The sequence below is a fragment of the Talpa occidentalis genome, unplaced genomic scaffold (genome assembly GCF_014898055.3).
Source record: "Talpa occidentalis isolate TD23 unplaced genomic scaffold, MPIMG_talOcc4v2.1 talOcc4.13, whole genome shotgun sequence".
NCBI lineage: Eukaryota > Metazoa > Chordata > Mammalia > Eulipotyphla > Talpidae > Talpa > Talpa occidentalis.
This window is the reverse complement of record NW_023601322.1, coordinates 69,175,007-69,193,578: the sequence shown is the minus strand read 5'-3', so window position 1 is coordinate 69,193,578 and position 18,572 is coordinate 69,175,007.

Genomic DNA, 18,572 nt, shown 5'->3' with positions numbered 1-18,572 from the left:
AGGTAAACTGGGTTAACGTACTAAATTCCAGGCTAAGGAACTTGGATTTGTACCATGGTCTTTGGGAGGTCATTGGATGGGGCACCTTGGAATGCAGTTTATGTGCAGACTCAGGCTGCCTGGAACATGCTCTCTTCATCAGTGCTCATCACTGTAGGGTGACTGATAGAATCAGGGTTACTGCGTGTATGTGTGTGTGTGTGTGTGTGTGTGTGTGTGTGTGTGTGTATAGAAGCTCAGATAGAAGGAAAATATATTCCAAGTTCAGAGCACAGGACTAAAGAAAGAGTAGAGATGGAGATGCAAAGACACTTTGAAATGGGGGAGAGGGATCTTTTAAGGCCACAGTGACAACAGAAATGAGGGAAAGAGCATGAGAGAGCTTTGCACTTCCTGTCTAACTACTAGGGGTGGGGGGTGGGGAACAAGGAATATCTTAATGAAGGGTTGTTTAATCTTTTTTTTTAAAGATTGATTGATTGATTGCTTCATACATACATACATACAAGCACTGGGTATAGTCAGAAGCGCGGGAGGGTGAGAGAATTCACTAGAGTCAGAGCGGGGAGCAGAGCAGGCAGAAGGACCGAAGTACACTGCTGAGGGGAGCAGCGGGTGGCAGGAGAGGTCTGCGCGCCATGTGGGACCCTCCTCCGGTGGCCGGGGAGCAGCCGGGGATCGAACCAGCGCTGCAGAGGCTGCGGGCATCCACCGGGAAGGCCCAAGGGCTGTTTAATCTTGAAGAATAGAAACTCACTCAAATGACTCGGGTAAAAAGGTGTTTATTGGTAAGCCACAGTGTTTGTAGCAGAGGTTGCTATTACCCTGTTCATTTCCTCAGTGCTCACCTCTACTGCAAACACCTGGGACTAGGACCAAGGGCTTTGTTCTGGCTACAGGAACACACTGGCCTCTGTACAGGGAAAGTGGAAAGTGCCAGATAGTTATTGACTCAGCTCCGGAAGCAGCTCTCCACCAATGACTGGAGAGAGAGAGAGAGAGAGAGAGAGAGAGAGAGAGAGAGAGAGGGAGAGTGTCCGTCCCAGCTTCCCCACCCCTGGGTAGGTTAATCCTAAACACCTTCGCCATTGTTTTCCAGACTTCCACCTCCTGTTACCACAACTGTTAGTGGCTTCCTTCCCTTCTCTGTTTATTTGTCACTCCCTTACCCCTGTTTTCTGGAATCACCTTCCAATTAAACAATTTTCACTTGAATTCCTGTTAAAGTATCTATTTGGGATGAAACCCAATCAAGATAGACACCTCACAAAAAAACAAGACCTAAAGATGTCAGTCCTCAGGTCTTGCTTGGAGGAGATGAAAGACAGGGGCTGCTTTTCCCAGTGTCAGAAGTTTCTGACTCTTTTTAACGGAGACTCTGTCTCTTCTTTCCATCTTTCCACACCGTGCCTTCTGCTTGCCTCTGTTGGCATAGGCCACCGCCTCCTGTTAACATATACCCCTGAACTCATGTTATCATGGCTGATGTATCTGAAAGAGCTTTGACAGACTGAAGTGCTGAACAAATGGAACAGGTGAGGAAGAGGGGGTGAAGAAGCAAGGGGAGGAAGAAGAGGAAAAACAAGAGGGAGAAGGAACAAGGAGAGGTTAGAAACTAGAACATGGAAGGCTTCTCTGGTGGTGCAAGTGGTTAAGACGCAACCTGTGAAGCTCTCCGCAGCCTCTGCAGCACGAGTTTGATCCCAGGCCAGGGAGCTACCTACATGGCGCAGCAGACCTCTCCTGACTCGCCCGCTGCTCCCCTCAGCAGTGTATTTCAGTCTGTCCTGTTTCTCGCTCTGTCTCTGGTGAATCCTCTCACCCCCCCCCACACACACCTCTAGCCTGTACCCCAATTCTTGTATGCATAAATGAATAAATCTTAAAAAAAAAAAGAAAAGAAACATGGAATAGGACATGGAATAGAGTTAGATTCAGAAGGCAAGGGCGGCATGAGAGGCGGCAGGTGGTAGAGTGTGGCCAGAGCTTGGGCACTGAGCTTTTGTAGGAAGCAGACCTTTGCTCATAGCTGGTTTTTCAGCTCTCCTTGATTTCATTTGAAGCAAATCCTTTCTCCGGGCTGGCATGTGGCAGATTGAGCTGCAGTGATGATTCTGATGGCACACAGCTGTGCTGGGTGATGCTGGGCAGCGTTTCTTCATTTTTATCTGTATTTTGTTTTTGTATCCACTGGCAACTGGCAGGGTGGGCACCCGGAGGGGTAGCTCAGAAGATCCGCATATGCTCCCCTGAGTGTGTGCACTCTGAGCACAAGGACCCCCCACCCTGAAGCTATCTGTATTCCACAAAGCACATAGCAGCAGCTTTCTTTAAGGCTGGAGTCCTGGGAGTGGGGCAGAGGTGAGAGTGGGGAGAGGAGTTCCAAGTCCTCTGGGCTTTCTGGGGAGATATGGCAGTGGCAGGGACTCAAATGTGATGGACAAGAACTCTAGTTTGGCTGGCTATGAAAGCTCACCTCTCTCTTTCCTCAAGAGGAGCCTTTGTGCTTTAAACCTTCCTGGAATCCACCTGCTGGGTAGCTAGACCCAAAGAAAAAGGCTGTGTTTGCTGCATCTTGACGTGGGAGGCAGACAATCAACAGAAACAAGCCTGGGGAGAGAGAGGCAGAGGGCTCAAACCAGAGTGAGGAGTTGGTCTTTTTTTTTTTTTTTTTTTCTTTTTTTGGCGGTGGTGGGGAGGGGGTGGCAGGAAGAGTCTTTGTGTTCATTCAATCATGCATGCATTCATTCATACAGCCAGCTACTTGCAGGCATTTGTTAGATGCCTACAAGGTGTTGAGCAATGAGGCTGCCCAGATGCACAAAGCTTCCTGATTTGCGTGTCAAGTTGCTGCCCCTAGGAATAGCTCACCTGCTGTGGTGAAACCAACATTTTTCTGTTCTCTGAGAAGCAAATTGTAATTGTTCAGGCATAGAGGTAGGTATGAATTCCAGAGTGCTGCCTGTGTAGGGGATGAGCATACCTGAGTAGGAGGCCTCGTGAATCAGAGTGTCTCACTTTCTGGCCCATCCCCTGTGCTCTCCCTCCCCCCAAATCCAGGGAGAGCACACTGATGTCCTTTGAAGCAAGTCCCTCTTTTTGGGCAACCTGCCTTTTTGATTCCACAGTTCACTCCAGCACCACTTCAGTATGCAGAAGGAGAGGGACTTGCTGGATGACATAGTCTTCCTTTCCTCCACCCTTCCTTTCTTTTCCTTCTAGTATTTGCTGAACATCTATCAGGAGCCTGGCACTCTGCTAGGTGCATTTCTTAGAGCTGTTCAGGAGAAATGCTGCTTTCCAAAGAAAAAAAATATTCTGTCTGTTACCATTCCCTCCCACCCTCCCCCAGAGCTAGGCAGAGATTTTTTTTTTCCTCCTCTTTTTATCTGCCTCAGCTGGGTTCTCTGAGGACACAAAAATTGACCTGTGGCTACATCCTTGGGGACAGCCCCGTTACAGCCGTCCCTTTATTTCTCCACTGTTTCTGGCTGAGGAGTGTGAGTCCTTCCCCTTTGTGGCTGTGTTCATCCCATTAGCACTTTGGCCACTTTAGGGCCTCTGAGATAGGCCTCTTTATAATCCCCAAAGGACAACAAAGCCACTCAAGTCTTCTGCATGACAAAGGGTCCCTCCCTGCCTCAATAACCTAGGAGTGTGTGTATGTGTGCGTGTGCATGTGCGTGTGTGTGTGTTTAGCACACACACAAGCGCGTGTTGGTTTGTTTCTCCCTTAGGCACATTTTCTCTGTAATTTTTGGAACCCAAATATAAGGGAAATCTCATTTGCTCCGTTCTGACTCATTTACAATTAAATACACTTGTTCCCATCTGTGTCTGTATACATCTGCATACATTTGCTATAGCATCGCCCTTAATTTTGGAAAATGATGCGGCTGGTGTTATTTTTACCCTGACTGCCAAATTAGCTGAGAAGGCTAGTGGGTGTTCACCCATCCAGTAACAACCCCCACCCAGGCCTGTCACTGCGGGAGGTGGTGACATTTCTTCCATGGGCAGGACATGCAGACCCCTGGCCAGCAATGGTCTTTGTAGTTGCCTATCTTAAGTGGTCCATCTAACAGGCCTGGGATGTTCCTGTCCCTCTCAGCACCGAGGCCTCACTGACCACAAGGGCGGGCTTTGATTCCCTGTGCCACTTGCTGGCAGCATTGAACTTGGAGTTGGGAGTGGGGCGTTCTGACTCTCAAGGAAGGTAACACTGAGGAAGCACTGCCAGGTCATCTCATGTACCCCCTCCCAATCGGAGCGAAGCAAGTCACTGCCTGTACTGTTCACAGGGATGTGGTGGCATGTGTGGGTGCCTGCCTCACCTACGTACCTAAAAATACTGCACCATGGTTGTCTACCACTTTTTTTTTCCTTCAGAAAAGCCAACTTACATTGTAAAGATATTCACATTTAATGAGATGATGGTGCCTGTCAGCATACTTTGAGCCCTTTTGATATTATCTCATTGAATAATTTTATTTATAACCATATGCTAAAATAGAACTTGGCCAACAAGAATTACAAGATGCAAAAAAAAAAAATGTCAACTACTGCCAATCAAAAGAAAAAGTTAATATCAAAACAATATTTGAAACACTACTTTCTGCTGATCTGCAAACTTCTCTTGGAAATTCTGTGATGGGCAATGCTGCTGTTGATAAAAAATTTAAATCTACTCAGGGAAAGGCTGGATTTACATATATGTGTATATATGTGTATATTTTAGATCACTTTTAAGACCCTAATCTACAATTTCATGTGAACCAACGGCACTCCTAAGAGGACATGGTTTGGATGATGCCAGAATCAGAGCATTTTCCTATTACCTGAGGCCTTTTTAGGCTAAGAAATGATGATGTCGTGGGCACCAGTTATAACCAAGCGTTCTATTTACACTTGCCTTTGTCCTAGACCTACAGACTCCATAGAGGTGGAGAAACCTCCATTTTTACCCCCATTGGGCTTAAGTCCTGGATAGTATTTCCAGTCGAAGGTTGAGGATCAGTTAGGTCTTCCTCTCTCTGGTGGGTACCTGATATCTACTTTCTCCCTTGGGAGCCTCTACCCAAGATTCCTTGACTGGTTAAGGTCTTACTCCTCTCTCAATCTCATTGGTGCAATGTACATATTACACACACACACACACACAAACACACACAACATAGTCATTAATCATTTCTGGCAGTGGTGTGCACAACATATGTTTCTTGGGTAACCAAACCTGTCTAGTTTATAACCCTGAAATGACTCTCAAAATCTCCTCTCCTTTGCTTGGTTAACTCTGTGGCATTTTCAGGCCTTTGCTTAGACACTAATTTCTTCAAGAAACCAGACTGGACTGGGTGGCCATGCTCTGAGTCCACACAGCAATGTATTGTCATTGCTTGGAGATGGTCTCCACTAAACTCTATGCTTTCTGTAGGCAAAAGGAATATCTGTCTTGCATCACTTGAGCCTAAAACAGAACCTGACACATGGCAACTATTCAATAAATATGCATTAAATGATTGGATGAATGAATGCATTCCTAAACCAAGTTAATTTATAGAATCCAAGAGTCATCTCTGCTTAATTCATTCTATGAGTGAAACCAGTTTCCTTAAAAAGAAATAGATGTTGGAGCCTCCCTGGTGGCACATGGGTTAAGTCTCAGCACTATAAAGCTATCTGCAGCCACTGCAGCATGATTTCGATCCCCAGTCAGGGAGCTGACCCACATGGTATAGCAGACCTCTCCTGTCTTGCCTGTTGTGCTCCCCTCTCTGTCTCTGGTGAATCCTCTCACCACCACCACAACCATCTCTGGCCTACACTCTAGCTCTTTTATGCATAAATAAATAAATCTTTAAAAAAAGGAAATAGATGTATATGTAAACATCTAAGATAATGTCCCCCAGAATAAAACAGTAATGACAGTAATGGTTGAAAACAATCTGAGATAAGAGGTTAATTTGACTTTCTTCTTTGTGTGTGTGTGTGTGTGTGTGTGTGTGTTTTCTAATTTTTCTATAATGAAATAAATACCCCAAAATTTCAAAATATATACCACACACAATTATATAACTATCCCCAACTATTTTCACAAATTTGCATTAAATGACTCTTCTCCTTTTCAGTAAATAATTATAATGATAAATAACAATTAAGAGGCTGTTGTGAGGGTTTGGGAAGGAAGGGGGGTAAAGGAGGCTGTTGTGTCAATATGGTCCTCTCAGAACCAACCAAGATGAGATTAGGCCTGCAAGATATAAATGGGGGAGCATCTGTGAAAAAGATAAGGGCAAAAAGGGAGAGGAGGGCCTCCTCTGTGGCGCAGTGGTTGAGCGCTGTGTTGCGAAGCTGCCCGCAGCCTCTGCAGCGCCGGTTCAATCCCCGGCTGCCCCCCGGCCTCCGGAGGAGGGTCCCCCATGGTGCGCTGCTCCCCTCAGCAGTGTACTTCGGTCCTTCTGTCTGCTCTGCTCCCCGCTCTGGCTCTGGTGAATTCTCTCACCCTCCCCTGCTACTGACTGTACCCAGTGCTTGTATAAATAAATAAATTAATTAAAAAAAAAAAAAAAAGGGAGAGTTGCTAGAGAGATGGTGAGAGACTTCTGGTTGTGACGCATGTTTCCCAATCTCTAAAAGGAGATCATCAGTAAACGAGAATTGGGTAGGAAGGAGCTTCAAACTGAAGTACAGTTCTGAAAAAGTCTGAGTCAGAGTGATTGAGAGGCCCTGAGCAAAGGTTACCTTTTAGGTGAGGGGATAAGCAAGATGTGGTATGCACAGAACATGCAATAGTATACAGCCTTAAAAAGGTGGGGTATTCTGGGCCTCCCCAGTGACGCAGCAGGTTTAGCACAGGGCTGTGAAGCTGTCCGCAGCCTCTGCAGCACTGGTTCGATTCCCAGCTGGCCAGGGAGCTACCCACATGATGCAGCAGACCTCTCCTGTCTCACCCACTGCTCCCCTCAGCAGTGTACTTCGGTCCATCTGCCTGTTCTGTTCCCCACTCTGTTTCTGGTGAGTCCTCTCACACCCTGCATCTCTGGCCTACCCCAGCTCTTGTATGCATAAATAAATCTTTAAAAAAAAAAAAAGAAAAGAAAAAGAAAAAGGTCCCTTGATGAAAGGTAGTGAGTAAAGACACTGAATGACATACCTTTTTTTTTTTTAAGATTTATTATTTTTTATTTATTTATACAAGAACTGGAGTACAGGCCAGATGTGCGGGAGGGTGAGAGGATTCACCAGAGACAGAGTGGGGAACAGAACAGGCAGACTGACGAAATACACTGCTGAGGGGAGCAGCGGGCACGACAGGAGAGGTCTGCCATGCCATGTGGGACCCTCGCCGGTTGGCTGCAGAGGCTGCGGACAGCTTTACAGCACAGCACTCAACTGCCTGCACCACCAGGGGAGGCCCTGAATGACATACTTAAAAATGGTTAAAATGGTAAATTTTATTGTTATGTATTTATTACCACACACAAAAATGTTGCCCATCAGGGGCATCTGATGTTAGGCAGGAGTGGTGCAATGCTAGTAGCATTGCTGTGCTTAGCCACGGACCAAGAGTGACCTAGGGGAAGCCTGGCCTTGTTGGAGGTACTGTGAGAGACCCCAGGCCAGTCAGCTCTGCTCAGTATAACAGGTCTCTCAAAGGAAATCTCCATGGCCAGTACATTTCCATGGCCACAATAGTGTCATGGCTTCTGGATTCAGATTGCCTGGATTCAATACCCAGCTGTGGTACTTTCTAGTACCAGAGAAGAAATTATTTGAGGAGAAATGATTTAATTTATCAGTGCCATAGTTTCTTTATCTATAAAATGGGGGTGACAAGGCCTCCCCTGTGGCGCAGCGGTTGAGCGCTGGGTTGCAAGGCTGCCCGCAGCCTCTGCGGAGCCGGTTCGATCCCCGGCTGCTCCCCGGCCACAGGAGGAGGGTCCCACATGGCGCGCAGACCTCTCCTGCCGCCCACTGCTCCCCTCAGCAGTGTACTTCGGTCCTTCTGCCTGCTCTGCTCCCCGCTCTGGCTCGGTGAATTCTCTCTCCCTCCCGCTCTTCTGACTATACCCAGTGCTTGTATAAATAAATTAAATAAATAAATAAATAAAAATAAAAAATAAATCTTTAAAAAAAAATTTAAAAAAAATGAGGGTGACAATATTAATACCCACCTTGTAGGGTATTGTGTAAATGAAATGCATATAAAGTGCTTAGAACATTGCCTTTCATAAATGTTGTTTATAAGAATTTGCTAGTATTGCTGTGAAACATTTACAGTGATATAGGTTCTGTGATGATGAGCCAATTTTATTACTTCAAAAAAGCATAAGAGTTGAGTAATAATTTCTCCATTTATAGATGGGGAAACAAACCTGGTGAGGCCACGCAGCCAGTAAGCGGTGGAGACCTGGAGAAGTCAGAGGTGGCCCAACTTGAGAGTCCAGATCAACTGCTAGGCAATGCTATGTCTTGATCAGCTCTTTACGTCTGGTGCTGGCTGTGGCTTCATGCTAAGATAAGAGCTCCTTCTTGGCCCTTGTCTTCAAGGACAAAATCTTTATCATCATCATTATCAAAATTGCCGTCATCTTCAGCAGCATCATCATCAGCATCATCCAAGAGGACTTTATTAAAAGCATCTAATTATACATTCTGCTGTTCTGTATTTTAGACAACAATAATTACACAGACTTCTAGGAGCTTAGCAACTCGAGCTTGGATGAGCATGTTAAGGGTTCCCAAACTGCAGCAAAAAGGCACAGCCATAGAGCCAGTCACTCCTGTTGGCTCCTCAGGTGGGCTGCTTGCCCTCTCTGAACCTCACTGATAGTATGAAACTTATTTTCTGCCCCCCCAACCCCCCACCAAGTGAGATAAGGTTTGAGGATGTACTTGGAGGAGTGGAAACTTTAGTTGGCACATCTCCGGACTCCTTTTACTTTAAAATTTTTTAAAGATTTATTTTTATTTATGCATACAAAAACTGGGGTACAGGCCAGAGGTGTGGGGTATAAGAGGATTCACCAGAAATAGAGTGGGGAGCAGAACAGGCAGATCTATTGAAATAACACTGCTGAGGAGAGCAGCGGGCAAGACAGGAAAAGTCTGCTGCACCATATATGCATCAGCTCCCTGGCCGGGGTTTGAACTCAGGCCGTCCTGGTGATAGCACTGAGTCTTAACCCCTATGTCACCAGGGAGGCCCTGGGCCTCTTATTGACCCTTCCAGAGTTGATTATGAGAAGACTCCTCCACTTTTTACCTGTGAATTAACTTCTCTTACTCCTTGGAATTACATGGATGCTTAGAAGCAGGGTCTTTTTAGTCACACCCACTCCCTTTTGTTCTTATCAAAATTAAAGATGGAGTTATTTTCCTGGTTTGTCCTATAGGAAGGTGCTGCCTCTCTGCTGCAGGTCTAGATTTATGACAGCTCCTCCTACCACTGCCGTAAACATGACCATAGTTTGTTAATCCATTTTTGTTCAAACCACATTTTTCTGTCTAGTCAGTTAATAAACATTAGTGAAACACCATCAGTGCTGTGTGCTGGGGTTAAGGTGGTGAATAGAAACCTTCATTTAAGAGTTCACAGACATGGGGTGTGGGGCTAGATGACAGGTAAATGTGCCATTATAATACAGTACGATGAGCCTTGACAGAGGTGTATACCAGACTTGAATATCTGGGAGAATCTGAAGGAAAAGGGAGAATGGCATGGGGGCTGGAGGTGGGTATACAGGAGAGGAGAATAGTCATCCTAGTTTAAAGAATTGGGGCTTCTGGCCTCCCTGGTGGCGTAAGGGGTTAAGACGCAACCCATGAAGCTATCCGCAGCCACTGCAGCACAAGTTCGATCCCCGGCCAGGGAGCTACTCACATAGTGCAGCAGACCTCTCCTGCCTTGCCCGCTGCTCCCCTCAGCAGTGTATTTCAGTCAATCTGCCTGTTCTGTTCCCCACTCTGTCTCTGGTGAATCCTCTCACTCCTGACACCTCTGGCCTGTACTCCCGTTCTTGTATGCATAAATAAATAAATCTTTGAAAAAAAATAAAGAATTGTGGGCATCAATTACCAAGGCAGGTCTGAAGACCTTCATAGTACTCCATCCCTCCAAAGTTCAAGAACAGAATGTAGAAATGGAGTGGGATGAGGTTGGAAAGATAGGCCAGGAACTTTCATTCATTCAACACATATTTTGTGCCCTATTTATTCTAGGTATTGGGGATAAAATAGTGAGCAAGACAGACAAGGTCCAAACTGTCAGGTGACATCCCAGAGGGGGAAGACCAACAATAAGCAAGTAGAGACACAAACAATAATTTTGGGGTGACTGTGCTATGAATAAAGTATTATGGGGTGATGGCATAGAGTGACTATCCAGCCACCTTAGATTGAATGGTCAAAGAGGTCAGTTTGAGAAGATGACTTTTGAGTTGAAACTTGAATGATAAGTCACCACCACAGGGAGCTCTGGGGGAAGACCCAGGAGGCAGGGGGATAGCTGGTGGAAAAGAGCAGACCCAAAGGGTCTAGCCAGGCTAAATTGTTCAGATTTCATCCTGTAACAAAAGGAAATCATTTGAGCTACAGAGGATCTGCCAATACCACATTTTGGAAATTGCATCCTGATCTCCTGGACCTCAGTCTCACTGGTGATACAGGACACCTTTTTTCTTTCCCCAAACTTAAAGACACCTTGTAGGGCAGGGAAGTTAGAATATATTGCCCACTACCGTGTAAAAAGGTCTGGACCACAGAGCCAGTCATTTAACTGAGAGTTTAAGGAGAGAGCAAAACGCTGAAGGCAAATGATAATCTCACCTTCAGCAAATTAATGAAAGGATAAAACCCCTGAGACCTTGCACTGTGCACCCCGCATGGCCCATTAGACAGAAGACATGGTATTCCCAGTACTGGAGGTGCTGATGGGTTATTGCTCAGCATGGTGGGCAGATGTCTTCTGAATACTTAATTCCTACTTGTCCAAAGCTGGGATGTGAAAGGTGGGGAGAGGCAATACTAGGGTAGACAATGCCATTTGTTAATCTGCCCCCTGTGTAACCCAGAAGACCCTAAGAGGGATTTCACTGAAAATATAGCACTTACTTTCAGTAGGATCTGCATTGTTAGGTAAAGTGTGGCATGTTGTAGGGGATCAGCCCAGAGGTTTCTAATGTGTTGAGAGAAGTTTCTAATACTCCATCTGACCTGCTCACTCCTGTTGAACATTATCCTGCTGCTGTCAGAATGAAATCCAAAAGACTTTATTAGCATGGCATGTGTAGGGTAAGGAAAAAAATGTCAGGCTTTTCTGTCTTCTTGCCATCAGGATAGATGACGGAACCCTGCGGTCCTGAATGCATGCCTGATGACGGGCACCTGGAGTAGGGTGTGGGCATAGGTGGTGGGTATACCTGGGCTGAGACTGGGCTTTTAAGGGCGGCGTCACGGGGATACCAGTAGAAGCCGAGAAGAACGAGAGAGAGAGAGAGAGAGAGAGAGAAAGAAAAAGAGAGAGAGAGAGGCCTGCCTGCCAGCCTCCAGGCCCCCCAGTACCCCGGCCTGCTGTGTACCTGGCAATCCAAATAAAACCCTGCAGAACCACTAAGGACTCTGACTCCTCCTTTACCCGGTCTGCTGGATCCTAGAAAACCTGCACTGTGGTGGTCCTTCCTGACCCTACAGCATGATTCTCTTTTTTTTTTCGTTAAGATTTATTTATTTATACAAGAACCAGGGTACAGGCCACATGTGCGGGAGGGTGAGAGGAATCACCAGAGACAGAGCGGGGAACAGGCCTCAGTAATTTTTGAAGCTCCTTAGGTGATTCCAAGGGGCAGAGCAGCCTGCAAACCTCTGATATAAGCTCCTCTTTATCTTAGCTTCCTCATGAGTAAAAGAGTGCACTCTCAGGAATGCGGTGAGGTCAAACAAGAATCATGTGTGAAAATAGCCTATTTAGTCATACTGAGCACATGAAGGGCCTATGTAATAACGATGGGGACAGTCAGCACTTATATGCTTATGACCGTGATTTTCCCCATTAACAAACAGGGGGCCCCCCCGAGAGGTTTACCAACTTGCCTGCGGTCACACAGCTAGAAGTCGAACCCAAGTTCTAGCCAGGTGCTCTGGCTCCAGAGCCCAAGCTCTGACCCCTGTGCTATGCAGACTGACCAAAGACACTGCTGAGGGGAACAGCGGGAGAGACAGGAGAGGTCTGCTGCCCCATGTGGGTTGCTCCCCGGCCGCCCAGGATGGAACCCACGCTGCAGAGGCTGTGGACAGCTTCACTGGGCGGCGCTCAACTGCCTGCGCCAACAGGGAGGCCCACATGGCATGATTCTGATCCTGCTCATTTGTCTGTTCTCTATGACCTTGCTTCCTTCCACTCTGTAGCCCAGTCACTCTGTGCACTTTGCTTTTTCCCAGAATCCACTATGTGCTGTTGCCTCCAAGCTTTTGTACAGGCTGTTTCCTTGCTCTCAAATTGCCTTTCCTTCCTCTCCAACTCCCCTTTATTTGGCTAATGCCTACTCTTCCTTTAGGACTCACATGATTTATGACAGCTGAGTCCCGACGACCCATACAGCCAGGGCTGGAGCTGAGTGGGTCAACGGCACACTTCCTCTCCTTTTTTGGGTTTTTATTATTCCCAGCTTTATTGAGGTCTAATTGACAACCCTCCTCCCCCTTCCACTCCTTTTTCAATCTATTTAAGGTCTTAGCTACCTAAGCTCAGGTCTCCTGAGTCCTCCCAGGTCCCCTCTGATACATTCTCATGTTATTTGTCTTTTATAGCTCATATCACTATGGGTAATGATAGGGCTGTGAGAATGTTTAATTAATGTCTGTCTCCTCTATTCCACCGGGGCATGTGTCTTTTCTGTTTAGTCACTATTTTATCCAAAGAATTTGAGATGTAAATATTTACTAAATGAATGAATGAATGATCTCCTCTGGGTCCCCATAACACATGGAGATTATTCCTAGCACAGCATTTAGCTCATTATAAGAGCCTATGTACTCTTCTGTCTCTCCAGCTGTTTTGTAAGCAACTTGAGGGGAGGGAATGATGTTTTGCCCACCATGATTTCCCAGTGCTTGGCACAATTAGACACTTAAACAATGTTTTTGAATACATGAGTAAATGAATAAATGACAAACATTAATTCAGTCATGTTCCTTTATACTTCATTCTTAATACAGCAGTGGAAGTGACCTTTTAAAAATGCATATCAGATCATATTCACTCCATTTTTTAATCCCCCACGGGTTTCCATTGCTCTAAAAGGAAAACCCAAACTTCATACCATCATCTACAAGGTCTTACCCCTGCCTGCTTCTCTGTCCTCATCTAGTACTACTCTTGTCCTCATTTACTACCCCTCGGCACACTGACCTTCCATCTGTTTCTTGAATATGCCAGATTTATTCACTCCCACCCTAAAGCCTTTGTACTTGCCATTTCCTTCTCTGGGCTATTCTGCCCCATCACAGGGCTCATTCTGCACACTCAAGCTTCAACTCAAGCATCACCTTCTTCCTGAGGCCCTTCCTCACTACTCACCACTCTATCTAAATGAATCTACCTTTCCCCGCCCCCACACACACTTTTTTTTTTTTTAAAAGATTTATTTATGCATACAGGACCTGGAGTACAGGCCAGAGGTGTGGGGCATGAAAGGATTAACCAGAGACAGAGTGGGGAACAGAAAAGGCGGATTGACAGAAACACACTGCTGAGGGGAGCAGCGGGCGAATCAGGAGAGGTCTGCTGTGCCATGTGGGCAGCTGCCTGCCCGGGGATCAAACTCGTGCTGCGGTGGCTGCGGATAGCTCAAAGGTTCACCTCTTAACAACTTGCGCCACCAGGGAGGCACCCTGATTTGTGATTAAAGAAATAATGAAACTGAACTGGTAACAACTGACAGAGATAGGAATGAAGGTTTTGTCAGACTCCACTGTGAGCTCATAGACTCTGGGAATTCCTGGCTCTACTCAGGCCACCTGACTCCTATCAACCCAGAATCAAGTTCAATATGGGTAAAACAAAAACAAAGGCTGCTGGCTTTTATTTAAAAAAGTTCTCTGCCATTCGGGACCTCCCCTGGTGGCTTAGTGGTTGAACACTGGGCTGCAAGGCTGCCCGCAACCTCTGCATCGCTGGTTCGTTCCCTGGCCACCGGCAAGGGTCCCACCAAAAAAAGTTCCCTGGCATTTGGAATGCCTATATTATGGAGCCCATGGGGGGCATGTAAAGGTTCCAGGCAGATGTAGCTTTCTGCTCTGTTGCAACAGGCTTTCCTTATCTCAAAGTTTCTTATAATTTAGGGCAATTGTTGTTAGGCAACAGAAGCAACAAATGAAGACAAATCGTTCATTCAATGATCCACCTGAGCTTTAAGTATATTAATTTATTTCACTTTATATTACAATACAGCAGTTCTTATTTTGATAGCGTTTTTCATATGCCTATAAAAATTTGAAAATGCCATACAAAAAAATTTTTTTAGAATGGTGAATACAAAGAAACAGGTTTTCATTATAAAGCCCAACGATACTTTAAAGACATTAAAACACAACCCACCTTCTTCTTTTCAAGACTTCTTTTTAGATATAATTTTGCTTGATTGTCACAGTCTGTAACTTTTTCTCTCTCAGGTTTTCTTTGTTATCAACAAAAACATGAGCATGAAAGGGGAAGGAAATGTTTGTTTTTGTGTACACATCTTCGATCATATCAGAGAGGAAAGAATCATGAACACCCACTGCTGACTGATTTTAAGAACTAAATCTTGATTTCAGTTTCTGCAGGGAAGATGAATAACATGAATAAAGAGAACTGTACACATGTTTCATAAATGTCAAGGGCCTAAGTTTGGTTCTTTTATTTAAAACTTCCTGGTTAAAGCCAACACCTTCCAATTATTAGAAGAGGCCTAGAAGGGATACAGATGAGCCTCTGTCCTGCCCCTACTCCCAAAGCTCCCTATCATCCCATTTGTCAACTGTTGGAAGCTGTGCAAAAAGACAAAATGCATACAGCATAACAAGTAGGCATTTATTTTTATTTTTTTTAAAGATTTATTTATTTATTTATACAAGCACTGGGTACAGTCAGAAGCAAAGGAGGGTGAGAGAATTCACCAGAGCCAGAGCAAGGAACAGAACAGGCAGACCGACGAAATACACTGCTGAGGGGAGCAGCGGGCACAGAGAAGTCTTCGTGCTATGTGGGACACTCGCTGAACCGGCACTGCAGAGGCTGCGGGCAGCTTTGCAGCCCATCTCTCAACCACTGCGCCACCAGGGGAGGCCCAACAAGTAGGCATTTAAATGACCTCCATCATGATACAGTCTTGACTATTTTGAAAGTGGCTTTTTAACAAAGATTTTTATTTTTTATGTCAACAAAGATTTTTTAAAAGCCATGGACATTTCAGACACTGAGTGGGGGTGGTTTAACCTGGTTATGGATTCTGGTAGATCTGGGTCCCAGCATGCCTACCTTCTCCCAGTGTGACCCAACCCTCTGTTTTCTCATTTATAGAATGAGGAATCCAATAGTAACTGACACTGGAATGGCAGCCAGCCTCAGTTCCCTTGGCCAATAAAAGGAAACAATTTCAGAAGGAAAGTAATTTAATTTATCTTTAAATTGAAGAGGGCAGCAGACTACTGTCTGAAAGACCACCTTCCTGCTCTTTGGCAGAATGTAGGGTATTTAATCTAGAGTTACAAGTGAACAGAAAGGGGGAACGGGCAAGGATCAGCATGTCTGTCCTTGAGACACAAGAATCTGGTGAATCTGATGTCAGCTTGCTTTCTCCATCATCTGGTGGTCAGCAATTTTGATGTTATCTTTGCAGCGAAGCTATTTTCCCTTGAAATGTAAAAAAGCAGCATTTATTAACCCTAGAGGGAAAATAAAGGAAATGGGAGAACTTATCTGGTGGGACAGAGAGAAGGCTTAGATGAAATGTGAAGCTCTGAGCACAAAGCCTGTCATGTAACAAAGACTTAGTAAATATGAGCTTTTTTTTTTTAGTTGTTGAGTCATATAGTAATTATTGTTGAATGAGTGATGAATTCATTAATGACTTTTAAGTATACTTTGCTTTGTTTTCTGCTCAGGCTTAGACTAGATACCAGTGATTCTTTGGCTGCATATTAGAGTCACCCACAGAGATTTATGCAGCTGCTTAGTTGAATCTGAGCCTCTGGGGGTGGTTCCTCGGTATCACATTTTTTAAAAGTTCTCCAGGTGATTCTAATGTGCAGCCAGCATTGAGAAGTCTGTGTCACACAGAATGAGGAAAGCACCCTGTTAAGAGCCAGAAATGCCAGGGTGGACAGGGCTTTACTTTTGCCCCACCCATATGGAAAAGAACGGAAAAACGACCAGGATAGCAGACATCCAGTCATCTTTGACCCTGATGTGGTCCCACACTTTGGCCTTACTTTTAGTTTGATTGACTCTTGTTCAAATCTAACCTCCTTTGTAGGCTTTCCCCAGACGAAGCCAAGAATCCCTTTGACCCCTCTATGGCATTTAACAGGGGAGTGGGTGCTCATCATTTCATGGTCACTCTGAGAACTAAAGATTGTCCAATCTTTAGATTCAAAGCTGCCAAGTCATTTCTCATCTTCATCATTCTAGGATCTTCATTCCTTTTGGTTCTATCTTCCTTAAGGTTTGTAGACCAACTCAAATACAGTTTTTACAGGAAGACCTAAAAACTGTTTACCAGCACTGGGCCTCCCGGTGGCGCAGCGGTTGAGCGCTGGGTTGTGAAGCTGCCCGCAGTCTCTGCAGTGCCGGTTCGATCCCCGGCTGCTCCCCAGCCACTGGAGGAGGGTCCCACATGGTGCGCAGACCTCTCTTGCCGGCCGCTGCTCCCCTCAGCAGTGTACTTCGGTCCTTCTGCCTGCTCTGCTCCCCGCTCTGGCTCTGGTGAATTCTCTCTCCCACGCTTCTGACTGTACCCAGTGCTTGTATAAATAAATAAAAAAATAAATCCTAAAAAAAAAAGCGCCATGTAGATATATAATATGAAGCCTTCACAATGTAGAGAGTATCTAAAATTATCTCTGATAGTTCATCCTTATTGATATTTTGACATTATTATTTTGTGCTACCTTTTTTTTTAAAGATTTATTTATTTATTTGTTTGTTTATTTATTTATATAAGCACTGGGTACAGTCAGAAGTGCCGGAGGGTGAGAGAATTCACCAGAGCGGGGAGCAGAGCAGGCAGAAGGACCGAAGTACACTGCTGAGGGGAGCAGCGGGCGGCAGGAGAGGTCTGTGCGCCATGTGGGACCCTCCTCCGGTGGCCGAGGAGCAGTCGGGGATTGAACAGCCCTGCAGAGGCTGCGGGCAGCTTCGCAACCCAGTGCTCAACCGCTGCGCCACTGGGGAGGCCCTGTGCTACCTTTTTAAAAAAAGATTTCTTTATGTATATAAGAACTGGGGTGCAGGCCATAGGTGTGGGGGGGATGAGAGGATTCATCAGAGACAGAGCGGGGAGCAGAACAGGTGGATCTACTGAAATACACTGCTGAGGGGAATAGCAGGTGAAACAGGAGAGGTCTGCCGCACCATATGGGTTATCTCCTTGGATGGGAATAGAACTCATGTTGCAGTGGCTGGCTATAGCTTGATAGTGCTGTGTCTTTAACCCTTGTGTCACCAGGGAGCCCCTATTTTGTGTTACTTTTAGAATATTCCATAAAGTCTTGCTGATTGACTTTTTTGTGGTTGTTTTTTTCCTTTAATATTCTTGGCTTAGCATTAATGCTCATCATTATGTAAATATGTTCAGCAATCTGGACAAAGTGGAAACCTGGAGTTTCAACCCAAATGTCATCAGTTGACATTAGCAACCAAATTCCTGCTTCAGTGACACTCGATTTTCCTCCTCTGTCTACGGCTACTCTTTCTTTTCTGCAAATGTTTCTAAAGCACATTGTATGTTCCAGGCACAATGTTCAATTATAGGAGAAGTGAAAAAGTCAGACAAGGTTTCTGCCCTTATGGAGCTTACAGTATAATGAAGGAGACAGAAAATAAGCCGCTAGACAGAGATTCTAGAGAGGGACAGGAACTATATGGAAAGCAGTGCAGTAAAGAGGTAGAGTGTGACTGGAAAATGGGTGATATGGTCAGGAAAGTCCTCTCTGAGACAGGGGAAAGGATGAATACATAGAGCATAGGTTTTCAGGGCAGTGAAAAAGACTTTATATGACACTGTAATGATAGATGCATGTTATTACTCATTTGTCAAAACCCACAGAATGTATAACACTAAGAGTGAACTTTAATGTTAACTGGGTCTTTGGGTGATTATATTATGTAAATATAAGTTAATCTGTTTAAACAAATGCACCATTCTGGTAGTGAATAATGATAATGGGATAGGCTATGCATGTGAGAAATCTCTGTATCTTCCTCTCAACTTTGTTGTGAACCTAAAACTGCTCTAAAAAATAAAGTCTTTAAAAAACCTTAAGAAATTAGAAAAAATAAAAGTGATCCAAAAACTTTTATACATAAATAGACA